Source organism: Pleurodeles waltl, chromosome 3_1 (genome assembly GCF_031143425.1).
Source record: "Pleurodeles waltl isolate 20211129_DDA chromosome 3_1, aPleWal1.hap1.20221129, whole genome shotgun sequence".
In the NCBI taxonomy this organism is placed as follows: domain Eukaryota; kingdom Metazoa; phylum Chordata; class Amphibia; order Caudata; family Salamandridae; genus Pleurodeles; species Pleurodeles waltl.
In genome coordinates this window covers 1,123,989,692-1,124,015,587 of record NC_090440.1, presented here as the reverse complement: position 1 = coordinate 1,124,015,587, position 25,896 = coordinate 1,123,989,692, and the positions used below count along the sequence as shown (strand labels likewise).

Genomic DNA, 25,896 nt, shown 5'->3' with positions numbered 1-25,896 from the left:
CTTTCCCTTTTCTCTCTCCCTCTCTTTGGCCCTGTCTCCGCTGTCTCCTTATTGTCTTACTTCTTTTCGCTTGTGTTGTCCCTCTTCTGATTCTCCTGCCAGACTTCCTTCCTGCCTGTTTCCTTGCGTCCTACGCTTCTTGCTTATGTACTGTTTTCCGTCCTTCTTCTTCTTTTTTCTCTCTCTCTCTTTCTCTCGTTTATTCGTTTTAGTGTATTTAATCGTAAATCTCTTCCTGTGTACGCTCTATCTTCTTGGTATCGTATTTCCTATATTTCTCTTCCCTTTCTTTTCTGTATCTGAATGCCTGCTATTGTTTTCTTGCCCCGTCCCCTTTCCCCCGCAGTGCTCACCATCACAAGTGCCCGTTCACCCTCTCCTTTTCTCCCTTCTTTCCCCTCCTCTTCCCCGCTCCTCTCACCTCCCGCCTCCCTTCCCCGCTTCCGTCTCCGTACCTGGAGAGGCCACACTTCTCCGGAAGCGTGGCGGCGTAGAAGCGGGCTCCCCGGGCCAGCTGTCTCCAAGTCTCCTCTGTGGTACTTCAGCTCCCTTCGGCTCCGTCTTCCGGCCGTCCTCCTCCTCGATGGTGGGTTCCTCGTCCTCTTGTTCCTCCTTTGTCACTTGTATGTCTCCACTCCCTCTCGCCTCCTCCACTCTCTTTGACGCTCCGCTTTTAACCCGCAGTTGGTCCCGCGGTTGCCATAAGCGACCAATCAAATCGCCGGGGTCTACAGTATGCACCAGGTCGTGTGTGGCAGAGTCAGCACAAGTAAGAGAACTGTGTGGGTCGGAATGGAGCGACCCATCACAGACACTCCCCCTAGAGAGCGTCTGTAGACGACGCTCATCCGAAGGACATCTGGAGAGAAAGTCAACATTGGCCATGAGACGTCCCGGAGAATGAAACACCTGAAACGAAAAGGGTTGTAAGGAAAGAAACCACCTCAGGACTCTAGGATTCGTATCCTTATGACGAGACAGCCAAGTGAGTGGGGCATGATCAGTCAGGAGGGTGAAAGGACGGCCACTGAGATAATACCGGAGAGACTCAATGGCCCACTTAATGGCGAGACATTCCTTCTCAATAGTGGGATATGGACGCTCACGGGGAAGAAGCTTTCTACTGATAAATAGAACAGGGTGAACCGACCCATCAGTTTGGGTTTGTGATAACACGGCCCCTAGACCAACGTCAGAAGCGTCGGTTTGTAAGATAAAAGGACGACCAAAATCCGGGCAGCACAATACAGGGTTGGTAGCCAAGGCCTCCTTAAGCCTCAAAAAACTGTGCATACCTTCTTCTGGTAAGGAGGAGAATGTTTTAGGAGACCCATTCTTTAGCAGATTCGTAAGAGGCTCAGCTATGGTCGAAAACCCAGGAATAAACAGCCTGTAGTAGCCGACGAGCCCAAGGAACGAGCGTATTTCTTTTTTTGACTTAGGTACTGGAATCTGTTTTATGGCTGCAACTTTTTCAATTTGAGGGTAGACTTTACCTTGTCCTAAGACATACCCCAGGTATTTGATTGATGTACAGCCTAACATACATTTTTCAGGATTGGCAGTTAAGTGGGCTTCCCTCAATGTCTGTAGCACTGTTGATAAATGTTGGAGGTGGTCAGTCCATGAGTCGCTAAATATTACAATGTCATCTAAGTAGGCTGAGGCATAGGAGCGATGGGGCCTTAAAATCATATCCATTAGCCGTTGAAAGGTAGCAGGGGCTCCGTGTAGTCCAAAAGGGAGAACTGTAAACTGATATAACCCAGAGGGTGCTGAAAATGCGGTCTTTTCCCTGTCTGTTTCTTTTAAGGGGATCTGCCAATATCCTTTTGTGAGATCTAAAGTAGACATGAACTTGGCATGCCCTATTCTCTCCAACAGTTCGTCGATGCGAGGCATAGGGTAAGCGTCAAAGTAGGTGAGCTCATTCACCTTCCGATAATCTACACAGAAGCGCGTGGTTCCATCTGGCTTGGGTACTAACACTATAGGGGAACACCAGGGACTACTGGATGGTTCAATAATCCCGGATTGTAACATTTTAGTAACCTCCTGTTCGATTACAGCTTTCTTGGCTTCCGGAATCCTATAGGGTCTTTGTCTTACAACTGCCTCGCTCTTGGTTCTGATACTATGTTCGGTTAAATTAGTGTGGCCAGGGTGTCGGGAGAATATATCTGCATAGGTGGTAAGTATTCGATAGAGAGAGGTTTGATAACTGTCAGCAAGAGAAGTATTGATCCGGGGTTTATCGTCTCCTTCATTGGGGAAAAAGGAAAGAGCGGGATAAGGAATGTCTTCTATCTGCTCTGTCACGATATGTTGGATTTTATGGCTATGCTCAGTCTCTTGCCATTTTTTTAACAAGTTTATATGATAGATTTGTTCTTTTTGCGGTCGATGGGGAAGAGCCAACCGGTATGTTGTTGGGTTGATTTGTTCTAACACTTCATATGGTCCTTGCCATCGGGCTAACAATTTATTCTCACTACTGGGGAGAAGGATTAGAGCCTTATCTCCAACCTTAAGAGTACGAAACACACTTTTGGCATCATAATTCTTCTTTTGCCTGTCTTGGGCTTCTCTTAAATTCTCATGGGCTCTATCCCATACAGCCTGTAGATTCTCTTTTAAGTCTTTAGTATAGGTCAGTAGATCCTTTATGTCCTCATCTCTTTCCTCCCATTGTTCTACCAACATATCAAGGAGGGTTCGAGGAGGTCTACCAAATAACATCTCAAAAGGACTATGTCCAAGGGAAGTCTGGATATGTGTACGTATGGCATATAATACGAGTGGTAGTTTTTTTTCCCAGTCTCTTCCGTCCTCTGCTACGCTCTTCCTAAGTAACGACTTAATGGTCCGATTATATCGTTCCACAAGTCCATCAGTTTGGGGATGGTAAACCGAGGTCCGGATTTGTTTTATCCCCAACGTGTCACTGACCTCCCTCATTAATCTAGACATGAAAGGAGTACCCTGATCAGTCAGAATTTCTTTAGGGAACCCGACCCTTGAAAAGAACTCGATCATAGCTTGGGCCACTACCTTTGTATGCATACTAGGAAGCGGGATTGCCTCGGGATACCTCGTGGCGTAGTCCACCAGGACTAATATATACTGTCTTCCTTTAGTAGATGGGGTGAGGGGACCAATAAGATCCATTCCTACACGAGAAAAAGGGGTTTCTATAATCGGGAGGGGTTGTAAAGGGGCAGGGGGTTGCATTCCTGGATTATAGAATTGACATTTCTGACAGGTTTGACAATACCGCCGTATATCCCCATATACCCCAGGCCAATAGAATCGCTGGAGGACCGCTGCCTCAGTCTTATCTCTTCCGAGATGCCCTTCCCCTGTCTCCCCATGGGCTAGTTGTAAGACCTGCTCTCGGTACCTCCCAGGGACTAATAATTGTCTCCGGTCCCTATTTCCGGACTGGGGCAGTCTATATAACAGTTCATTATGTATGTGAAATGTGGGTCCTACCCCTCCTTCCTCCCGATTAAGGGCCTTTTCCCAGGCATTCTTTAAGGATGGATCCTCTCTCTGTGTTTGTCTAAAATCCCCGGCAACGGTGTATACCTTTCCGGTGCTTTTGTGTGAGTTCTTGTTCCCTGGATTCTCCTCCCAATATTGCTGTCTCTGGACTCTTTTCTGTCTTTTGCTTACGTGGGGTTTTAGAGGGCGAGTCTCAGCTATTTCAATATCATAGGGTATTTCCTCCCACCATTTTCTCATCAGATGTTCTTCTCCGGCTTTGTGCAATAATTGTGGAAAGGCTACATAGTCGGTCCCAAAAATAATATCTTCTTCAAGATGTGGCAATACTCCAACCCTGAGGGTTTCTTCTTCACCCCTCCACTGAAAGCGAATGCTAGCTACTGGGTAATATGACTGATCACCATGGACACATGCTATCAATACCTGGGTATGGGGTATGGTGTGCCTTGCTTCTACTAGGTTTTGTCTAATGACGCTCTGACTGCAGCCAGAGTCAACTAAAGCTACTTTCTCTTGTCCATTTAGACAAATGGGAAGCGTATAGGTAGGCCTAGCCTCCCCAGCCCAGAAATCCCTGCCTTTGGTGACGCCAATTTCCATGGGTTCTTCTATGTCTTTTTTCTGTGGACAAAAGCGGGCGATATGACCCCATTCAGAACAATTATAACATTGAGGTCCGCTAGACGTATAAGAGGCTGGAGGTGGATGGGGACTACGTATTCTCTCTGGCTCATGGGAATTTGGTGGTCGTAAATGTGCTATTTTCCCTATATTGGGCCGTGCAGGAGATGGTCCAGGGTTCCGATAAGGGGTGGTTTTGAAATCTGGGCTCCTGTGGAAGGCACAGGCTAAGTCAATTGCTGTTTCGTTAGTTAATCCGGGGTGTTGCCGAACCCAATTTCTTGTGGTTGAGGGCAGTGCATCCAGGAATTGTTCTAATACAATCACATCGAACATTTCTTCCCGAGTCTTTTCGGTGGGCCTTAACCAACGTCCCGCCGCATTTTGGACCCGGTAATATAAGGCGCGAGGATTTTCTTGTAATCCCCATTTCATATGCCGGAATTTGCTCCGATAACTTTCGTGGTCTAGTCCTATCCTTTCTAGGACAGTCTTTTTGATCTCCTTGTATGGGAGTGTGCCCATGGGATTGATGGCTTGATATGTGGCCTGTAATTGTCCAGTCAATAATGGGGCTATATATTGGCCCCATTTGTCTTCGGGCCAGTTGGCTGTACTGGCCACCCTTTCAAAATTAAGAAAAAATGAATCCGGTTCTTCCTGATCCTGGTATTTTTGTAGAACACTGCTCGGCACATTCGGATGTACTTTGGTATGTGCAATGGTCTCTGTTAATTTACTCATGGCAGTTTCATGGACTAGTTGATTGTTGGCCATAATTGTGGCCTGACTTTTAAGGGCCGTCTGTAACGCTTCTCTCTCCTCTTTGGCGTCTTTCATTTGCTGCTCCCACATCAACTGTAGATGTCGTTGTCCTTCTGCGAGCTGAGCAATTACATCCGCCATGGTGGGTTTTTCTTCCATCGTCTTCTCCGCGTGTGTGTGGGGTTCAAATCCCACTTCTGACACCACTTGTGCGAGGATGGCAAATTTATGACGCTGAATAGCAATATCGTGGTTTCAAAGAACTGTCTTTTATTGGTTCTTGAAACAGTTTATACGATGAGTAATATGTACAAAGTTTATGAAATAGCAGTAGGTCCTCTTGGCTCGTCCTTCTTCTTCCTTCCCAGGCCTCGCGGGGAGCATGGAAACAAGAACATAAATAGATACGGTAAGTGGGGAGGTTTGTTAAGGCTTTAACTGTTCTCGTCTTTCCCTTTTCTCTCTCCCTCTCTTTGGCCCTGTCTCCGCTGTCTCCTTATTGTCTTACTTCTTTTCGCTTGTGTTGTCCCTCTTCTGATTCTCCTGCCAGACTTCCTTCCTGCCTGTTTCCTTGCGTCCTACGCTTCTTGCTTATGTACTGTTTTCCGTCCTTCTTCTTCTTTTTTCTCTCTCTCTCTTTCTCTCGTTTATTCGTTTTAGTGTATTTAATCGTAAATCTCTTCCTGTGTACGCTCTATCTTCTTGGTATCGTATTTCCTATATTTCTCTTCCCTTTCTTTTCTGTATCTGAATGCCTGCTATTGTTTTCTTGCCCCGTCCCCTTTCCCCCGCAGTGCTCACCATCACAAGTGCCCGTTCACCCTCTCCTTTTCTCCCTTCTTTCCCCTCCTCTTCCCCGCTCCTCTCACCTCCCGCCTCCCTTCCCCGCTTCCGTCTCCGTACCTGGAGAGGCCACACTTCTCCGGAAGCGTGGCGGCGTAGAAGCGGGCTCCCCGGGCCAGCTGTCTCCAAGTCTCCTCTGTGGTACTTCAGCTCCCTTCGGCTCCGTCTTCCGGCCGTCCTCCTCCTCGATGGTGGGTTCCTCGTCCTCTTGTTCCTCCTTTGTCACTTGTATGTCTCCACTCCCTCTCGCCTCCTCCACTCTCTTTGACGCTCCGCTTTTAACCCGCAGTTGGTCCCGCGGTTGCCATAAGCGACCAATCAAATCGCCGGGGTCTACAGTATGCACCAGGTCGTGTGTGGCAGAGTCAGCACAAGTAAAAGAACTGTGTGGGTCGGAATGGAGCGACCCATCACACAGCCCAAGTCAGTAAGGTCGTAATTGAAGATCTGGCCAGGAAGCAGCGCAGTGAGCTGACAGAGGCTTCATTTGTTATTATAATACGCAGTGCTTCATCGGACCTCCCAGGAGCTATAATATGAATGACTAATGCAGTTTAGTTTGGTGATGTGGACAGGAGCACTAAAATGCTGTAGTATAACCCCTGATGCGTGGTACTTGGCAGTTCTGGGAGCCTGGTTCGAATCCAAAACTCAGAGTGGGGAAGATTGGCCTCCTTGCGCCGTCCAGTGTAGTAACGCATCTGATCCCAGAGGAATCTGTGTGAGCCATTGGGAAAGTTTTCTCTTCTTTGTGAAGGCCAGGGCACCCTGGAATGGGTTCTCCCCAAGACAGGGGTCTGAGCCTTGGAAAGCATTGCGGTTCTGGTGGTGTACAGTGAGCTCTCTTCCTGGTCCTTAACAATCTGGGGTACATGGTGTAAATCATGTGTCAGGCCATACCCATATCCACAGCAGGGCTCCAAGGTGAGCAGCCTCTGGTATGTTGGAGCAGTGTAGGTAGAGGAAGTTAGCAAGTCAGATCCGTAACTTCTGGATGAGGACTGCTGCTAAGGGCTGGGCCGGATGGGCTGGAACGTGAAGCAGGACTGGGTGCGTGCCACCGGTGGACAAGGCATTGAGCTCTGTGGTGACAGTGACTCTGGATGCAAGCCAGACCCTTCCTGTGATTCCCACAGCTGTGGTAGTCATCCCTCCCTGTGCCCCTCACTCAGGGTTCAGGGGCTGGCATTTTGCCACGGGCAGAGCAGTTAACTTAAAACTGGTGTGGACCACTGGCATCTGACTGCCTAATTAAAACAAAGCAATGGCTGAAGTGCGAGTTAACACAATGTGATTTCTAACCAGTGCTGTGATTGTCAAAGTGAAGAAATTTTATGAAGCGCAGGTAAATGACGGGAGTAACTATGACTTTCTTCACCTCTTCTCAGTCGTAGTGGCCTTTACCTTCAAGTGTTCCTGCTGGTAACTGTCTCTATACCATTATACTCTTTGAGTAGTCTTTCTATAGACATAGGCCAAACAAGGTAATATCATGGCCCTGAGTATGATAGCAAGAAATGGCGAAGCCAATGATGTCAATGCCAGATGAGTTAGTTTCTGGCTATTGAAAGCCTCGCTAAGATGGCGAAGGTGCTGTCTTTTCCCAGATTGTTGACATCCTTACAAATATTTTCAACTGTACATGAAGATCTAACAACATAATAAATAACAGCCAGTTAGCTCTCATTGTATCACACTGTTTACCCTAGGTACTAATAGACCATGCCGTACCTTTAGACATCAGTGAATTTAATGTATAGCCTCATTAGCCAAGAGTGACACTATTGCATCAAGACTTGAAAACTCGTGGATGTTTATGAGGTCAAAGATAAACCCAATAACGAGCAAAGTAGTTTCACCAAAAGGTCACATACTGGGAATAGCAAATGAAAAATACAACCGTGATTTGTGTGGAGACCTAATGAGAACTTTCAAAGAACTTAGAAAACATGTCTTCAATTAACAAAGAGGATTCTGCCTAAAAATATACTGCATAAATTGCGACAAGGAAACTAAATTCCACAACATTACATGCCTCTATGAACAAGTAGAATAAAGAAAGGAGAGCTACAATATCTGTAGCTTCTGTAACCTCAGATGCAGAACAAAAATTGGAATGATGCAACATGCAAGACATACACATTCAAAAGCACAAAAACAATGCTAAACTCGCAGATCTAGCAAGCTTCAAACCATCCATAGTACCAAAGAACAGAAAAAAACAAAAAACTGGCAGAGGATGTGCAACAAGCATCCAACAACACTGAACGCAACTCCAACAATGAGACTTAAACATCAGTAGAAAAAACAAGAGAAAGACTTAAAGACTTATCAATAGAAAAAGATGGCCTAAAATCACTAACCTTTATGATCTAAATGATAGAATATCAGAAGTTGTAAAATATTTCACAAATCCACAGCATCATGAGGCTGCTATGGGCCTGATGGAAGAAGTTGTGATTTATATGTATGTGAAACAGTTGCTCACATATCAGGTACAGGGCCAGCTTTACTGCTGGTGGCGCCTGGTGCGACTATCTTTTTTGACTTCCTTTCCCCCATTATCTGCACTGATTCCGTCATTTATACCAGGCAAAAATGCCCCTCACCTCTCCATAGCCCATCCCTCTCATACATTTAATTTGTTTGAAAGCGCTAGTAAAGGCTGGCTTTACTAATCTACTCAGCTCTCCAGATAAATACAGATTTGTTCTTTGCGGCAGGCATTTTAACACACTGAACTACTTTATGGCAAATCAAAACTGCCACTAGACAAAACTCTGATCTCTCTCTCTCTCTCTCTAGCAGGAACATTATTCACGATAGTTATCTTGATATTTTTATTGCTCCTTTAAATAGCTGGATGCATATGGGCCTGTGAAGCAAGGGTTTTTAAATAGTAAGTTATTGCTTAACACAGCGCCCTCCTCCCTGGTCATTACCTCCTTTCCAGGTTAAGTCTGAGTGTGACTGCACCGGTTGCACTGCCCAAATGCCGGCCCTGATCAGGTGCATGTCCTAAACCAAAGGACATAAGGATCAAAAGACATAACTGAGTACTAGAAATTCTCATTGAATGGATGAAAAGGTGTGTTTGGATGACGTATAGGGAGCTTCATAATAAACATATTGAAGGTAAATTATGAAAACCTAATGCGGTGTTCACCAAAGACGGTACCGCTGTGGTGATTAATGTCTCAATTCAATATGAAAACTCACAGCATTTCCTTGAACAAGCATTTGAAAGTAAAGTAAACTACTATCAGGACTTATCGCCAGAAATTAAAAACTTCACAGACTGTTCAACAGTGAATTTTAATGGTTTTATTTTAGGATGCCCAGGTATTTGGCCTCAATCTAATGATGTTGCTCTAGATAATCTTGTAGTACAAATGTCTTTCTCATTTAAGAAGAATAAAAATGTGCCACATATTTGTAACTAATCGTTTCATTTCACATTCAAATGTACACTGTATCGTATAACGTATATTTCCTCTATTTTCCTGTAATGTTTTGGGAACATATGTTTGTTTAACACTTAAAAGTTTGTTATAATTAGCAATGTTTATAGTTGAATCTTAGTATTCGAAATAGCTAACTGTTTATACCTTTCATTTATTACTACAGTAGTTGAGTGAGTCAATTTAGATGTCCATGCATATATGTTGATACTTGATTTGTATGTAAGTTTAGGATAGATTTCTAGAAATTTCATACACATAATCAGTACAGATCACCTAAATGATACTTAATTACCTGCTAATACCATCTTGCTTTGCACACGACATATGTGTCCGAATGATCCAGAAGTGTGGTAAGACATAGACAATTCATAACGCTAGCGAGGTACTAAAGGGTATGTTGTCTCTATCTGATATGTGATTCATGTTCTTGTGAGGACAGCTTTCACTATAGCTGTACTCTGGAACAATTGTTATATTGTTAGAAGCCAGACCCATTTGACGCTGATGGGAAGAAATAATAACCCAAATTGAGCCACCACTTGGTGGTACAAGAATAGTGAAATGCCTTGTCATCTAAATAGTGACCACATGAATATATAAACCACTCTCCCTACCTACTATCTAGTAAAACTACAGCTAAGGGAACAGGCTTGGCAGACTCAGAGGGGATGAAAGTCCTCTTGACCTTGACTTTAAAATGGCTCTGTGAAGAGAAAGAGACATGAGAGATGTAGGGTAAGTGTGAGGTCTTCAGGCCTTTGGTGAAATACCACTACCCTTATTGTTTTTTCGCTAAGGCTAGGTTGGGGGGGATGTGTGGGGTATGCCACATGGAGCTCTCACTTCTGGCTTCAAGCACCTGCTGGGCGCAATCTGCTCCTGGGACAGTGGCTGGCGGGGAGTTGACTGGGGTAAAACACAAGTGTCCTATAACGAGCTCACGGAGGACAGAAACCTCCCATGGGGAAGGTCAAAAGCTTGCTTGATCTTGATTTTTAGTATGAATACAGATGGAGAAAGTGTGATCTAATGATTCTTCTAACTCTTTGAATTTCAAGCAGAAAATCTCAGAAGAGTTACCACAGGGATAACTGGTTTTTGGAGTCCAAGTGTTCATAGTGATGCTGCTTTTTGATCCTTCGATGTCGGCTCTGCCTATCCTTGTGAACCACAATTCACCATGCATTGGATTGTTCAGCCACTAATAGGAAACGTAATCTGGATTTAAAATGTTGTGAGGTAGGTTAGTTTTACCCTACTGATGATTTGTGGCAATAGTAATCCTGCTCAGTACCAGAGGAACCGCGGTTTCAGACATTTGGAGTATGTGCTTGGCTGAGGAGCCAATGGGGTGAAGATACCATCTGTGGCATTATGACTGAACATCTCTAAGTCAGAATCCCCCCTAATCCATAGTAATATTGCAGTGCCATGGAGCTTCAGTGGGCCTCTGGGCTGGTGTATAAAGCTGCTTACACGGGGAATGGAGCATGGGCGGCTGCCTCCATCGCTCTTACTGTACCTCATGTTCGTGGGGCACCTGGTGCTAAATCATTTGTAGACAAACTGATTCTTGGGCAGGGTTTCATGAGGAGCAGCAGAGCTACCTTGCTGCGATCTATTAAAAGTTATCCTCTGAGCCAAGCTTTTGTCACCATCCACAGGAGCCCATGCCCCCATGGAGTCCCTCTGCGGCCAAGCTGCTATGAGTAACATGGTGCAGTCCCTTGGGAGGCTGCCTCCATCACATGTAGTGCAGCATTGGGGCCTCCCACTACCACCATGCTCCCCCAGGTTCAGAGATGGCAGCACAATCCTTCACAGGTCAGCAGGGTGACCAGATGACCACAGCAGGCACCAGTGGAGTCCCCTAGAGCCAGGAAGTCAGTCGGTGGCTCATGCAAGGAGCCTCCTGGCTGCTGACCTTGTCGGTGACTGCTGCCTGGGCACTTTGGTCACCAGGCTGGCCTGAACCATCTGGTCACCAGGCTGGCGGATGGCCAACCAGATGACTGGTCTGTGGATAGCCGACCTTATGACCAGTGAGTCAGCTGGTGCAGCTAGATCTGACTATTGTACCCCTCCACCCCACAGTTCTGTAAGCCCCCATGTCCCAATGGCGGAAAAGAGTTGGTTGGGTGTTTAAATCTTCTTAGCTCGCCAGGATCGGGCACCAAGAAGGTGGAAGGCACCGACCCAGGGCATCCTTAACCGATGGACTGGGGTGACAGTCCCTACTTAGGGAATGGTGTCTGCAGACTGGGGATGACCCAGGTTGTATAGTGGAGTTGGGTCCCAATATGAAGGTCCAAGCAGATCCCGGGAAGAGGTGTTTGGGGGGTCCTGTGGCCTACACAGTCCCTGTAATCCCCAGTGGGAGGCCTGTAAAGCCATGGCTTTCACCTGGAAGACCAAGTTCTCACGGGCCAAGGCTCCAGGCGCCGGGCAGAGTCACCTTCCCTACTTGGTCCAGGTTGCCATTGGACAAAGGAGGAGTCTGGGATTCTGTGGGATTTACAGCTCCTGTAATCCCCCTATGGGAGGCTCGATCCCCTCAGGCCAGTAATACCAGCCAGCAGGCAGAGCCTCAGGTTGGTGACCCCCAAACACGTTTTTGCCAGGTTTAAAGGAGTCCACCAGTTTGCTTATCAGATTTGTGCTGGCAAAAAAGTGGCCAGTGATGATTCATTTTCAAGGCCGATTCAGCCAGTGAACCAGTATTGTTAAGCCAACTCAGTGAACAATGTCACAAACCTGGTTTTCCTAATTTAAATTATGCCCAGCCCTAGTTTGCAGGGCTATCTACATATTAAAGAACACAAAAGTGTTATATTCAAATGTTTTTATAAATAAGGTACTGGTCACAATTGAGGGTCATTCGCCAACTCCTTCCTGAATATTGGGCATTGTACGGGTGGTCTACCCCGCCACAGCATAGTACCTTATGAAACATTTACAATTTGGAATTACACCAGATTAATTTGTAGCCCTACATTCTAAGGCACCTAAACTTTGATGATGTAAGCATGCTTTCCTCTGCTTTTCTACACTCGTTGCCTGAGTACATTCAGGTGGAGTTGCTGTTGTGAGGGCCATTTGTAGCTGGCTAGTGTCTCCACGGCTAATGTCTCACTTTAAGTCAGACCTGACCTTTTAACATGCATCACATTGTATTCTGTGACTTTACATTTTGCTGTTACCATTTTAACTATGCACTCAAAAACACTAGTAATTCAGTGCAGTTGGGTAAAAAGCCATGATTAGCTGAAGGTATCATACACAACAATAGGGGACCTTGCAGATTTGCATTTTTTTGTTATGTGGAAAGTCTTGTGTCATATTTTTACCACTATCCCATGTGCATGGTCACAACTCTCTTTTCACAGTACCTGTCAATACTTCTTGAATTAAATGTTTAATGCCTGTGATATTTGTCAAATTACTTGCTGTCAATGCTAACTTGTTAGAAAAGGGGATGATATATCAGAGCAGAATTCTGTGTCTGTGGGTAAACGTGATAGTATATATTGGCTATTCTCATGAGCCAACCATTTCAACAGTCAGTGAAGGAAATCAACACTGCATAAAGATCAAATCTGATTTTAACATTTCCAGGTTCTCTACAGTGTATAAAGTAATTACAATAGACCTAAAATAGGATCCTATACCCAGCACCCTTAATCCAAGCACACATAACAGGAAGAAACAAAATGATAAGAAACAGTATTTTAGTGACATCCCTAGGCAACAAAACTGAAGCAGAATAATCTTATACCGGTCTTTCTTGCTGCTGCTTTGTATAACAAAGATACATTTTTGGTCCCTTCAGGTAGGAATAAAAATGACTCATTCTCTCTCACTTTCATTTCTTTGAATGCTATTGTAGGTTATGGTTGTTCAGGTTTTTATCAGTGTATACATATGTTCACACTCATGAGCGTTGTTTCCATTTCAGTTTTTTTTTTCCAGTTATTATAGGTTTAAACATAAAACAGGATAGCCAAACCAGGACGTAGATTCTTTTGGGAAATAGTGATCACAAGCATGATCTTTGAACAGGTCATTATACTCTAAGTTCCAAAATGATGTCTTCAAGGTACTGCAGCAGGCAGAATCAAAGGATATATTTTCTATGACACACGTTGCATACTTTCAATCCTTAAAGTTCTAATCTTAAAGTATTTCTTAAAGTTGTATTTCTTAAAGTTCAAATCTTTTTATTGGCAATTAACAAATACAGTAATAATGTACAAAACTTGCATTGAATGTATACATTGGTCATAAGTAGGTATATCGTGCCATTATAGTTCTTTAAATACATATTAAAGTTATCTGAAAACATCTCTCTCCTACGTTTATCTGTTAAGACGCCACGCAAAACACTCATACAAAATATTAAGTAATTAACAAAGCCCTCCGAGAATGCACCTTCATCCCCTTTTGTATTAGAAATCTGTTTATTTAAGTTTTTTTCCATAGAGCAAAGTAGAATACAACACTTGACACTGGTAGCATCAAGAAGCATCATTTACACTGCCACACATTGCAATGTAACAAAGTAGGTAACAGGTTACACGATAAACTGAAAGAGGACGAATCTACAGATTCATTGGGTGTTCAGCAAGAGAGTGCACAAGATGTGTCATCAGGGGCCAGAGGGTCAGCGCCACTGTGTGGATTTCTCCCTGTCTGTGGAACATCTAGACAAACAGTTGAAGTGCTCTGAGCCTGGGTAGCCTAAAGCAGAAGTATTCCAGGGGGGTGAATTAGTCAATCAATGGTTGCCAAATACGGGTGAATTTAGTGTTAGTATGTGCTATCTCATTGGATAGGATCTCATGGCCATGACATGCCAAAGATGCGTGAACAATTGAGCGATGGGAGGGGCAGAGGATTTCTTCCAATGAAGGACTGAGTTGCTTAGCAGCGCCCAGTCTGTGGAGAATGAGGCGCTAGTCAGTATGAGTCATTGCCTTCAGCTCTAGGGGGCAGATGCCCAGAATGACTGTGTTGTAGGAATTGGGAAGGGGGAAATCCATTGTGCCTTTGATACAGCCATGGAATTCCTTCGAATAGGTTGTGATTAGGGTGCATTGTCACCATATGTGGTGAAAGTCCCCAGGTGCTGCACTGCTTCACCAACAAAGGTCAGAAGTAGCCGGGTAAAGAGTATGAAGGCAAGCTGATGTATAGTACCACCTCTGTTTGTATGCTGCCTTGGGCTGTGGCATGGTTCTGTATGATTTTAGGATGTCCGTCAGATTATTTCCCATTGTTTCTGGGAGATGCCCTCTGCTGTGTCGCTTTCCCACTGCGATTGATACTTGTGTGGACTCAATGATGCAGAGTTTTGAAGTACCTGATATCAAACCCCTAATGCTGTCATAGGCCCTAGCTAGTGTTTCAAAGGAGGTGTAATCCTGCATTGCTCACTTAACATTGGAAGGGTGAAGCGCCCAGCAGCACAGCTAGCAGCAATGCAGCCAAGCTGTTTCAGGGACATGGAAGTCAGCTTTGCATTGTTTGAATGTCATGATGATCAAACCCCCAAACAAGTTGTGCAGGGTACGGCATTCACATGCTCCCCAGGTGGGGAATGAATGTGCCACAGGGCTTGATGTGAAGTCTGGTTTATGAGCAGTTGGGGTGTGTAAGAGGGGACCATGGAAAGGCCCTTTTTAAGGGCGATCCTGTCCCAGATCTTAAGGGCAGTCCTATTTGGGGTGGCTATATAGGCGCTTCTTTATCTAGCAAGTTTGGGGAGCCAGGCAAGGCCCTACATGGGGTGGCAATCCACATCCCAGTCCATATGGAACCAGTATTATTTGCTCTCATCGGCTGCCCATTTAGAAACGTGGTGGACATGCGCCACCCACTAGTATTCAAGTAAGTGAGGAAAGGCTAGGCCCATTCCCCATTCCCCCCTCTCCTATCTCCTCCCAGTCCCTGGGAAGCATTAACATGGCATTGGAGAGCATTGAATGTTTGCCTCCCCAATATAAATGTGCGTATCTTCTGCTGAGTATACAATATTATCATGTGGGATGGGAGGGGGCAGGGTCTAAAACAGATAAAGAACATTAGGGAGAATTGACATTTTGGCAGTGTTGAGCTGACCCAGTAATGACATGTGCAGTGATTTCCATCAGCTGAAGTCCTCTAAAATAGACTTCTGAAATCCCTACCAGTTGGCTTGCGTCCAGGAAGCCAAGTTGGGGGCCAGATTAAGACCTAGGTGTGGAACGACTGCTGGAGCCCATTGAAACCGGTAAAGACTATAAAGCAGGAATGTCTTGCTTGAGTATTGTGAGGCTCAGGATGAGTGATTTAGACATTATAACCTTGAAACCAGAGATCTGCTCAAAGGCGGTAAGTATGCAAACAACTGTCGGGAAGGAGGTGTTTGGTTGGGTGAGAGTTAGAAGGAGGTCATCTGCAAGGAGATATAGGGTCCGATTTAGATCTCGGCGGAGGGGTTACTCTGTTGCAACAGTGACGGATATCTCGTCCACCGAAATCTAAATACCATAGAAAACAGTGGTATTTAGATTTCGCAGACAGGATATCTGTCACAGTTGCCATGGAGTAACCCCTCTGCTAAGATCTAAATTAGGACCTTTGTGGGGGCACCCAACAAAAGAGATGCTCACAGTGGACTCCTGCCTGATACTGATGGCCGGAGATTCCACTGCCAAGGCAAACAGCAGTGGCGAACATGGGCACACCTGTTGAGTGCCTTTCGCCAGTGGATCGGTTTCCTAGATTGACCATTGGGGAGCCGTAGGACGCCATAAATTTAGCAATCATGTATGGGCTGAGGCAAATCTTTTTATGGACCGCCCGTAGGAACGTCCAGCTAACCCTATCAAAAGCTTTATCCGTGTTAAGCGAGAGAAGACAGGAGGGAACGTTATGACGGTGGTATTGTTCCTCCAGATGCGTGACGTGATGGATATTGTCTGCCCCTTGCCAGTTACGGATGAAGCCCACCTGGACCATGTCAATGAGGCCCGGGAGATATTGCTCCAATCAATTTGCCAGAATATTGGTGAAGATCTTGGTGTTTGTGTTCAAGAGTGCAGTTGGGCTGTAGAAGGTGCAGAAGTGGGATCTTTGCCATGTTTAGGAATGAGAGCAAAAAAACAGATGATGGACAGAATGCTGAACAATGCAAACATTCACCCCAGTCATTGAGATCTGTGTTTAATACATAATTTTTTTGCCCACTGTGCCACCCCAGTTTGGACCCAGCCATATGCAAAGTCAGTCTTGACTCTATTTCCCTTGGGAACGGTCCAGCCCGAACTGCCAGGCCAGGTCCTCCCTGGACCAGAAACAAGCATCCTGGGACCAGTTTCAGGGTATCACCCCTCATCAGCCAGGCTAGCTTGAATCCAGTGGTGCAGTGAGCACGGGACCCACGTCTGGACATACCCTTCCCACTTAAGTTGATAAAATCAAAAAGAACAGATGATGGACGGAATGCTGAACAATGCAAACATTCACCCCCAGTCACAGAGATCAGTTTAAAACATTGTTTTTTAGCCCACCATGCCACCCCAGTTTGGACAGAGCCATATGCAAATCAATCTTGACTCTATTCCCCATGGGAACGGTCCAGCCCAAACTGCCAGGCCAGGTCCTCCCTGGACCAGAAACAAGCATCCTGGGACCAGTTTCAGGGTATCACCCCTCATCAGACAGGCTTGCTTAAATCCAGAGGCGCAGTGAGCACGGGACACATGTCTGGACATACCCTTCCACTTTAGGTGATAAAATCAAAGAGAACAGATGATGTACGGAATTCTGAACAATGCAAACATTCACCCCCAGTCACAGAGATCGGTTTAATCCATTGTTTTTTTGCCCGCCATGCCACCCCAGTTTGGACCCAGCCATATGCAAATCAATCTTGACCCTGTTCCCCAGGGGAACAGTACATCCCAAACTGCCAGGCCAGGTCCTCCCTGGCCTTGAAACAAGAATCTTGGGACCAGTTCCAGGGTATCACCCCTTATCAGCCAGGCTAGCTTGAATCCAGTGGTGCACTGAGCACGGGACCCACTTCTGGACTTACCCTTCCCACTTAGGGCGACAAAATAAAAAAGAACAGATGATGGACGGAAAGCTGAACAATGCAAACATTCACACCCAGTCACAGAGATCTGGGTTTAATCCATTGTGTTTTTTTCCCCACTCCAGCTTTGAATTAGCCATATGCAGATAAGTCTTGACCCTGTTCCCCATGGGAACAGTTTAGCCTGAACTACGAGGCAAGTTCCTCCCTGACCCAAAAACAAGCATTGTGGGACCAGTTTCCGGGTATCACCTTTCATCAGCCAGGCTAGCTTGTCTCCAGTGACATGGGGAGCACAGGGCTCACGTCTGGGCATGCCTGTTCCACTTAAGACAACAAATGCAAAAAAAAAAAAAAACAAGTGATGGACAGAATGCTGAACAATGTCAAACATTCATCCCAGTACGGAGATCTGAGCCTTCATAAAGACTTTCATATCTTTAAAGCCACTGTAAATTGAGATCAGGGAACACCAATAACCTTCCACCTTGGAAACAAACTTGTTTTTTTAATGGCTTATTCCCACATTGTGTCCTCTCTTAGCACAACACAGCCATACCTCATTCCCTGCCCACCACTGTCTTGAACATCCTTTGTTGGTAGCCTTGTCACTTTTTCAACAGGCAGGGATCTGTCACCCAGTTCTGGGTCCACCTGTTCAGGTGAAAAGTCTCTATCAGCAGTATGATGTTCTTGGTATCATCCATCTCTGGCCACCCGAGAACTCATAGGTTCTGTGCACGTCTTGCATGCTCTATGCATTTCATTTTCTTTTCTAAGCCTGCCGCCACTAATAGTACACATTTTTGCACCTTTGTTTGCAGCGCAGTGAACTCTCCCAACCTTCTCAATTTTGTCTCTGCATTTTTCAGATTATCAGCATGTAACCTCTTTTCCAAAGCCATTGACTTTTTTCTCTAGTTGCATAACTCGAATACTGCAATCTACCTATCTCCATTGTCATATTTTGTATGTATTTTCTCCCTAGCAGCTGGAAGCACCCTTTCTCTCTTTGACATCTCAGCTGTGCACACCTCCTCACTCGGTTGTCCCTCTGCATCCATTAATCCATTAGGAACCTTTTTTTAAAGAAGTCTCTGGTGGAAGGGAACAGGGAACACCCTTCTAGGCTGTTTCAGCATAGCACTTGTGGTCAACTGGATTAGACCCTTCTGCTTTTTCCCCATATCTGTAATGTTCAGTATGCTTCCAGGTAAATTGCTCCTTCCAATGCAATGCACTCAAGAACACTGCTGAGACAGACACAAAGCGTCACGTAAATCTCCTTTGATTAATGTCACTAGTGTAAGGGCACGTAAATGAATGTTCAAGTCAAGGGAGTGATGTGTTCTCCCATTGCATACCTTGCGATCCAGGCTCCAGCTCCACCCCTCCCATTGCTGTTCTAATCAGAAGTACCACTATTCCCTACTGGCAAATAATCCCTCTTTTTCCTCTCACATACCCTGGTGGGGGTTTCCTTAAGTATCCATTGATGGTGACCTGGCCGCTATCTACACTCAGTGTCAGAAGGAAGGTGTCACACTGTTGGAATCCTTCAGCTTTGCTGTTGATTCTTGCTTTATTTCGGTTCAGTGGATGTTCCATCCTTCCACCAAGCCCTCAATCAGATATGAGGTGACACCATGTTTTAAGGCGGGTGAAGGCCCAGGGAAAACCGGCTTGCTTGCAGAGTTCCAGGGAATGCAACCAATGCAGCAACCCACACGGCCACGCCAAATCCACTTATTGTTTTTTTATTACTTTTTTTGCTACCTCTAGAAGTTGCAGTGATGACATTGGCAGCAGTTACGTAGATACGCTATCACAGGAGGAAACACATATTGGCTGAAATTCTTGTTACAAAACACAAGCAAACTTCTTCCTGTAGCAAGCATGAATATGAAATATTTGTGATAAAACATGGACATTGAATAATCAACTTTTGTCTACGTTGTTAACTCTTATCTGATGGAGACTTCTAGTTGCAGATTCCTTACCTAATAATTTTCCCCCAGGCATCAGATTGGCTCCGGAGATTTTTCTTCGAGCAATACCCGTGCATGTCAATAGGTGGTGTCGGTCGACTTAGCAGGCGTTGTTGGCATCTTAGATGCAGTGATGACATCAGGAGTAGTACATAGACCCCACCTCAGTGCAGTGAAGTCAGTTCTTTTCTTTCCATGCCACACGCTGATCCGGAGAGCTCCCCTAGTCATTTTTTGACTGCTTTGACCTTTTTGTTGAATTTTTGGTGAGGTTTTGGTGCGTCGAGATGTCCAGAGGACCGGCTTCAAACCTTGCATGATGTTGGTGACGGATCTGAATCTGGTCTGTTTGTGGTGCCTGGAGCACGACCACGACCCGAAGTCGTGCTCCAAGTGCTGGGCAATGCACACGAAGGCCTTGAGGAAGCGGTCCCTCAAGCTTATGGCAGCCTAGCACTTGACTCCACATTGTCCGGTCTCGCTCAAGAGGAGCCACCACCACTCGCCTTCCCAAAGTCTTCGGGTCAAGGTAAGAAGAATAATAAGAAGAAAAAGTGATCGAACAAATCTCTTTATCCTTCGACCGCACCCTGTCGCTCGGCTGATGCAACGCGCGAGGAGCGTCGGCGCTCTAGGCCTCCATTTTCGTAGTCTGCTTTTGGGTCCGCTCTGAGCCTCCCCGAGTTTTTGGGAGCCGAGTCGTCCTCTGCCCAATTAAAGGAATACTATGAGGCCATGTGCCTCATTTGTGGGCAGTCTGACCCCGTTACGGTGCCTTCGGGCTCTGGAGGTTCAGTTGGAGCGCCTTCAGGGTCCGCACCGGCAGCTCTGGTTGTCAAAGTCCACTCCAGATCCGCTCCCGGATCAGTACCAACCCCAGTCGTACCATCAAGACCTTCCCCGGCGCCCGTTCGAATGTCGACACTCCCACCATCGGTGATGCCCACTATCAACATTGACCAGATCCTGATCCCCGACGACTCAGAGTTGGAACGGCATCGGCCGACGCCGCCTCCTTCTTTGATGGGGCCTATTCACTCCAGTTTGGATTCTGACCCTTATTCTTGTGAGTTTGAACTGGAGGAAGGATTGGAGGGGTCCCTGGACCCTTATGAATACAAGGATGAATCTATCTTGGACTGGGCACAGGAGTTGGGTGAGGCCAGTGGTCTGGATACCTCTCCAGACGCTGACATGCGGTCTCCTACTGTGGCTACGGCGAAGGGAGCTACTTATTCCATGGTGGTTAGTATGGGAGCTGAGGTCCTTGGCTTGGAGCTGCCTTCTGTTCAGGTCAGGTCTAATCTCCTGACGGAGGTGCTTCAACCAGGGGCTTCCACCTCTGACCCTCTTCTTCCATTCAATTATCCCTCACCGATGTCCTTTTGGATACTTGGTCCAGACCCAACAAAGGGGCTCCTGTGAACAGTGCCATCGCACGCGCCATCGGTCCGCCCTGAACAACCCTAAATTCCTGTCCCAACACCCCATCCCTGAGAGCCTTGTTATCCAGGCATCCTCATCCTCTGGCGCAGTCCCTTCTGCAACCCTGGATAGGAAGTCAAAAAGGCTGGAACAATTTGGGAAGAAGATGTTTTCTTTCTTCAGTCTAGCGCTGCAGGCAGTGAACACTGCATGCCTTTAGAGCCTCTCTGTGGGATACGGTCGCTCAAGTCTTGCCGCAGATACTGGAGGAGGCCCATGCTGTTGTCTCCCAAGCTGTTACCGATGGGAGAGATGCAGTAAAGTTCACTATCGGACGTGGGCTGGACAAGACCGACTCTCTTGGTAGATCGGTTGCGACGACGGTGGCCTTGAGGCACCCCACCTGGTTACGAACATCTGGTTTCTCCGGGGATGTCCAACAGACCCTTATGGGCATGCCCTTTGATGGCTCCCGTCTCTTTGGGGACACAGTGGACTCGGCGCTGGAGATGTTCAAGGACTCCCGGGCTTTGGCTCGGTCCCTCAGCCTTTCAACTGCACCTCGTCTCTCGCCTCTTTAGTGGACACGAAGGGGGCTCCCTGTCACGGCCCTTTCCCAGCCATTGTGCCACTCATGCTGTTCAGTCGCTACGTAACCGGCGACGGGGAATCCCACATGGTCGTGGGGCAGGGAACCAGAGGTCTGCCCAGTCCACCTCCGACCTTGCTGCAGCCTCCAAACCCTCCTAGTCCATTCCCTCACTCTGGTCCAGTTGGCTGCAGGATTTGCCATCACTTGCCCCACTAGGAATCCATCACTACGGACAAGTGGGTTTTGCAGATGGTTCGGACGGGCTACTCCCTCCCCTTCGAGTCTGCCCGACCAGCCATCCCTCCATCATTCAGCCATATACCGGAGCATCATTTGGCACTTCTCTGCCAGGAAGCCGCAGTTCTCTTGGCCAAGGGAGCCATAGAGAGGGTCCCTGTGCCAGGAGTAGGCCGTGGTAGTTATTCCTGCTACTGTCTGGTGCCCAAAAAAGACAAGGGCTTATGTCCTATCCTAGATCTTCGGGCCCTCAATCTCTTCCTCAAGAAGGAGAAATTCAAAATGCTCACCCAGCTCAGGCCCTGTCTGCCTTGGACCCAATAGACTGGATGGTAGCATTGGACTTGCAGGATGCTTATTTCCATATTCCTATCCTGCCTGCCCACAGGCGTTACCTACGATTCATTGTAGGTCACGAGCAATTTCAATTTACTGTGCTACCCTTCATCCTTACCAGCGCCCCTTGGGTGTTCACGAAAGTGATGGCAGTGGTTGCAGCTCATCTGCGCAGGTTGGGGGTTTCAGTCCTCCCCTACCTCGGCGACTGGCTGTTGAAGGTGGACTTGCCCCCAGAGAGTCATCTCCTACCTTCAGACTACGGCGAACCTCCTGCACATGCTGGGGTTCACTATAAATGTGCCAAAGTTACACCTGACTCCCTCTCAGATGCTACCTTTCATCGGAGCTGTTGTGGACACAGTGCAGTTTCTGGCCTTTCCTCCTGAAAAGCGAGTTCTGGATATTCAGGCTATGATTCTGATCTTTCAGCCTCTATCTTGGGTTTCAGTGAGACTGACTCTGAGGCTGCTGGGCCTCTTCACCTCCTGCATCCTGCTAGTGACACAGGCCAGATGGCATATGCGGACTCCGCAGTGGGACTTGAAGTTCCAGTGGGCGCAGAATCAGGGAAATCTTTCTGACATGGTCCAGATCTCAGAGGGGACTGCGAAAGACCTGCAGAGGTGGCTTTCGAATCGGCATTGGGTCAACAGCAGATCCCTCTCCCTTCCCCAACCAGATCTATCCATATTGACGGATGCGTCAGTTCTGGGATGGAGCGGCCACATGGGAGAGGCAGAGATCAGAGGCCTCTAGTCTCTGGCGGAATCTGGACTCCATATCAGTCTTCTGGAGCTCCGGGTGATCGAGCTTGCGTTGAAGGCATTCCTTCCCTCTCTCAAAGGGAAAGTGGTGCAAGTGTTCACAGACAACACTACTGTCATGTGATACTGCAACAAACAGGGCAGAGTAGGATCCTGGACCATTTGTCAGGAGGCGCTATGCCTCTGGACATAGCTGGCACATCAGGACATCACCCTGGTGGTTTAACATCTGGTGGGCTCTCTGAACGTCAGAGCAGACAAACTCAGCCGTTGATGCATGACCGATCATGAGTGGCGTCTCCATCCGGAGGTGCCGCAAGGTCACTTTCAGCAGTATGGAGATCCTTGGTTTAGATCTGTTCACCTCCTCAGAGAACACGCAATGTCAGCTGTTTTGAGCTTTGGAGTTTCCAAGGCAGCACTCGCTTGGTGACGCTTTTAGTTTCGAGTGGGCCTCCGGCCTTCTGTACGCCTTTCCGCCTATACCATTTCTGTCCAGAGTTCTCAAGAAGATCAAGAACCACCAGGCCCAAGTAATCTTGGTGTCTCTGGACTTGGCACAGAGAGTATGGTTTCCATAGCTACTTAGCATGGCCACTGATCCTCCAATCAGACTGCCCCTCCGGAAGGCTCTTCTGTTACAGCAACAGGGGACGGTTCTCCACCTGAACCTGTCCAATCTCCGCCTTCATGGTGGAGATTGAGCGATGGCAGTTGACCGCTTTTGACCTTCTACCTGATGTCTGTGATGTAATCTTGGCAGCCAGGCATTCCTCCACCAAAACAGTATACGCCTGTCGTTGGCATAAGTTTGTGGCATGGTGTACCAACAAATCTGTTGATCCCCTCTCTGCTCCTCTTTCTGAGGTTCTTTTGTTCATTCTTTCTTTGGCCCAGCAGGGCTCTGCTTTGGGCACCCTTAAAGGCTATTTATCAGCTATATCAGCCTTTCTTAGGTTGCCTGATCAGCCTTCACTCTTTAAGTCTCCTATTGTTAGTAGATTATTTAAGGGCCTCACCCATTTGTTTCCTCCCACTCTGTTTATCATGCCTCAGTGGGACCTCAATCTTGTCCTTACTTACTTAATGTGTGCTCCCTTTGAGCCAATGCACAATTATCCCTTATGGCTCCTTACTTTCAAAACTGTTTTTCTTGTTGCCATCACTTCTGTTTGCAGAGTAAGTGAGCTTCAGGCTCTATCTTCTAAGCCCCCATTTTTGTCTGTGCGCCCTGACAAAGTGGTATTACGCACTAAGGCTTCCTCTCGTCCCAAAGTTGTTACACCTTTTCAAGTAGGCCAATCCATCACTTTGTATACTTTTTACGCACCTCCACATCCTTCTCATGAGGAGGAGAGACTCCACCGCCTGGATCCAAGAAGAGCATTGGTGTTCTATCTCAATCGTACTAAAAAATTCTGGGTGGACGATCATCTCTTTGTTGGATATGTGGTTGCGAAGAAAGGGAAGGCAGTGCAAAAACGTACCATCTCACGGTGGGTCCTTCTTTGCATCAAGATGTGCTACGCTTTGGCAAAGAAGCAGCCCCCTGAGGGCTTGCGCGCTCATTCCACCACAGCAACTGCTACTTCCACAGCGCTAGCACACGGAGTTCCTGTCCTGGATATCTGCCAGGCAGCAACATAGGCATCCCTGCACACATTTACTAAACATTGCTGCCTGGATAGTCGGGTCCGTAGGTACGGCTACATTGGTCGTTCAGTCCTGCAGGACTTTCTAGTATGATCTTGGTTTGCAGCCCACCTACAAGGATGGCATTGCTTGGGTATCTATTCTAAGGTAAGGAATCTGCAACTAGATGTCTCTATCACATGTACAGACTCTTACCTTCGGTAACGATATATCTGGTAGGGACATATTCTAGTTGCAGATTCCTTACTGACTCACCCATCCTCCCCACTTGCCAACTAACTTCTAGGGACAGAGCTTCCCCATTCAGGGCCTTAGCTCTTGCATACCAATATCAGTGTTCTTCACAGCTCTGTGCTTTGGCGTGGAAAGTTGTGAAAAGATACTGACGTCACTGCGCTGAGGCGGCGTCTGGTACTACTCCTGATGTCATCACAACACCTGCGTAGTTGACCGACGCCGCCTAATGACGTCCAAGGGTATTGAAGAAAAATATACAGATCCAGTCTGACGCCTGGGGGAAAATTCTAAGGTAAGGAATCTGCAACTAGAATATGTCTCTACCAGATATATCATTGCCGAAGGTAAGTAACTTGTACTTCCCTTGATATGTTTGATTAATCATTTACGTAATGTGGCAAATGCATTCTCAAACATTACAGAAAATTAGATGTCACTTGCTGTATAAATCATTAGGTAACCAAAAACATTTGGTGAAACGGTACGTTCGGTTGATACTGTCACCATCAGGTTGCCAGGCTTTACAATTTGACATTTCCAGTTTTTGACCACAACCGGTTTCTGCATTCATGTGATACCTATATTATTTATTGTAATGATTCTGAAAGTATTTCAAAACAATTGAGCACTATGTGGTTAATATAGCTCTGCATGTTTCTGGATGCGCACCAGCCATTGTCTGTGTCACCTGTCTAGTTAAAATTCACCACATGGTAACATATTACAAAGGTGTTTAAGTACTATCCATCTCAGTGGATCTGTTGTGTGATTACTTTCCACAAAGTGAGTCGTCAGTTTGGTCATAGGTTTTTATTTCCTGGTTATTGCTTCTGTGCTCTGATATCCTTACTTTTAGTTGGGTGAAATTGACTGGTTGTCATGGCCACGATGTTAAGACCACATGGATAGATAATATTCTTAGCGTTGTATGTTTTATGTTGGTTAAAGATCCATATATATCTTAGGCGAATATCAACGTTTTGGTTATACGTCAGGTGGTATTAACCTAAATTTATGCAAGAGTAATGACCTTTAATAGGGGAAAGGTCCCACAGTGTAGGCTCAGGCGAGGTCACTCTCTCATGAAGTCTAGTAGTATGCTTCTAATGTTGGCACTTTTTTTAACGAAAACAGGACAGGCAGTTTTAATTCAGAATGCACGAGTGCTTAGTTATATTTTTTTAGGGTGTTGGGTGGTGATTATGGTGCGCAAGGGCTGTTGTGTTTGGTTGATGTGGGAGGGACTAAATGTTTGTCTTGGTAAAGTGCAGTAGGTATATTCCTGACATTATAAATGCGCTTTTACCACCCCCATATTAAGTGCAAAGATATATGAATGAGGTCCCAACGTCACCAAACGATTGAGCACAACAATACACCATTG

The 25,896-nt window shown here is 46.4% G+C and overlaps 1 protein-coding gene across 1 annotated transcript in view; it reads left to right on the top strand.

Annotated features, from left to right (window-relative positions):
- The window catches only part of LOC138285009 (uncharacterized), a 597,004-nt gene that overhangs the window by 424,815 nt on the left and 146,293 nt on the right, over positions 1-25,896 (top strand). The window lies entirely within an intron of this gene.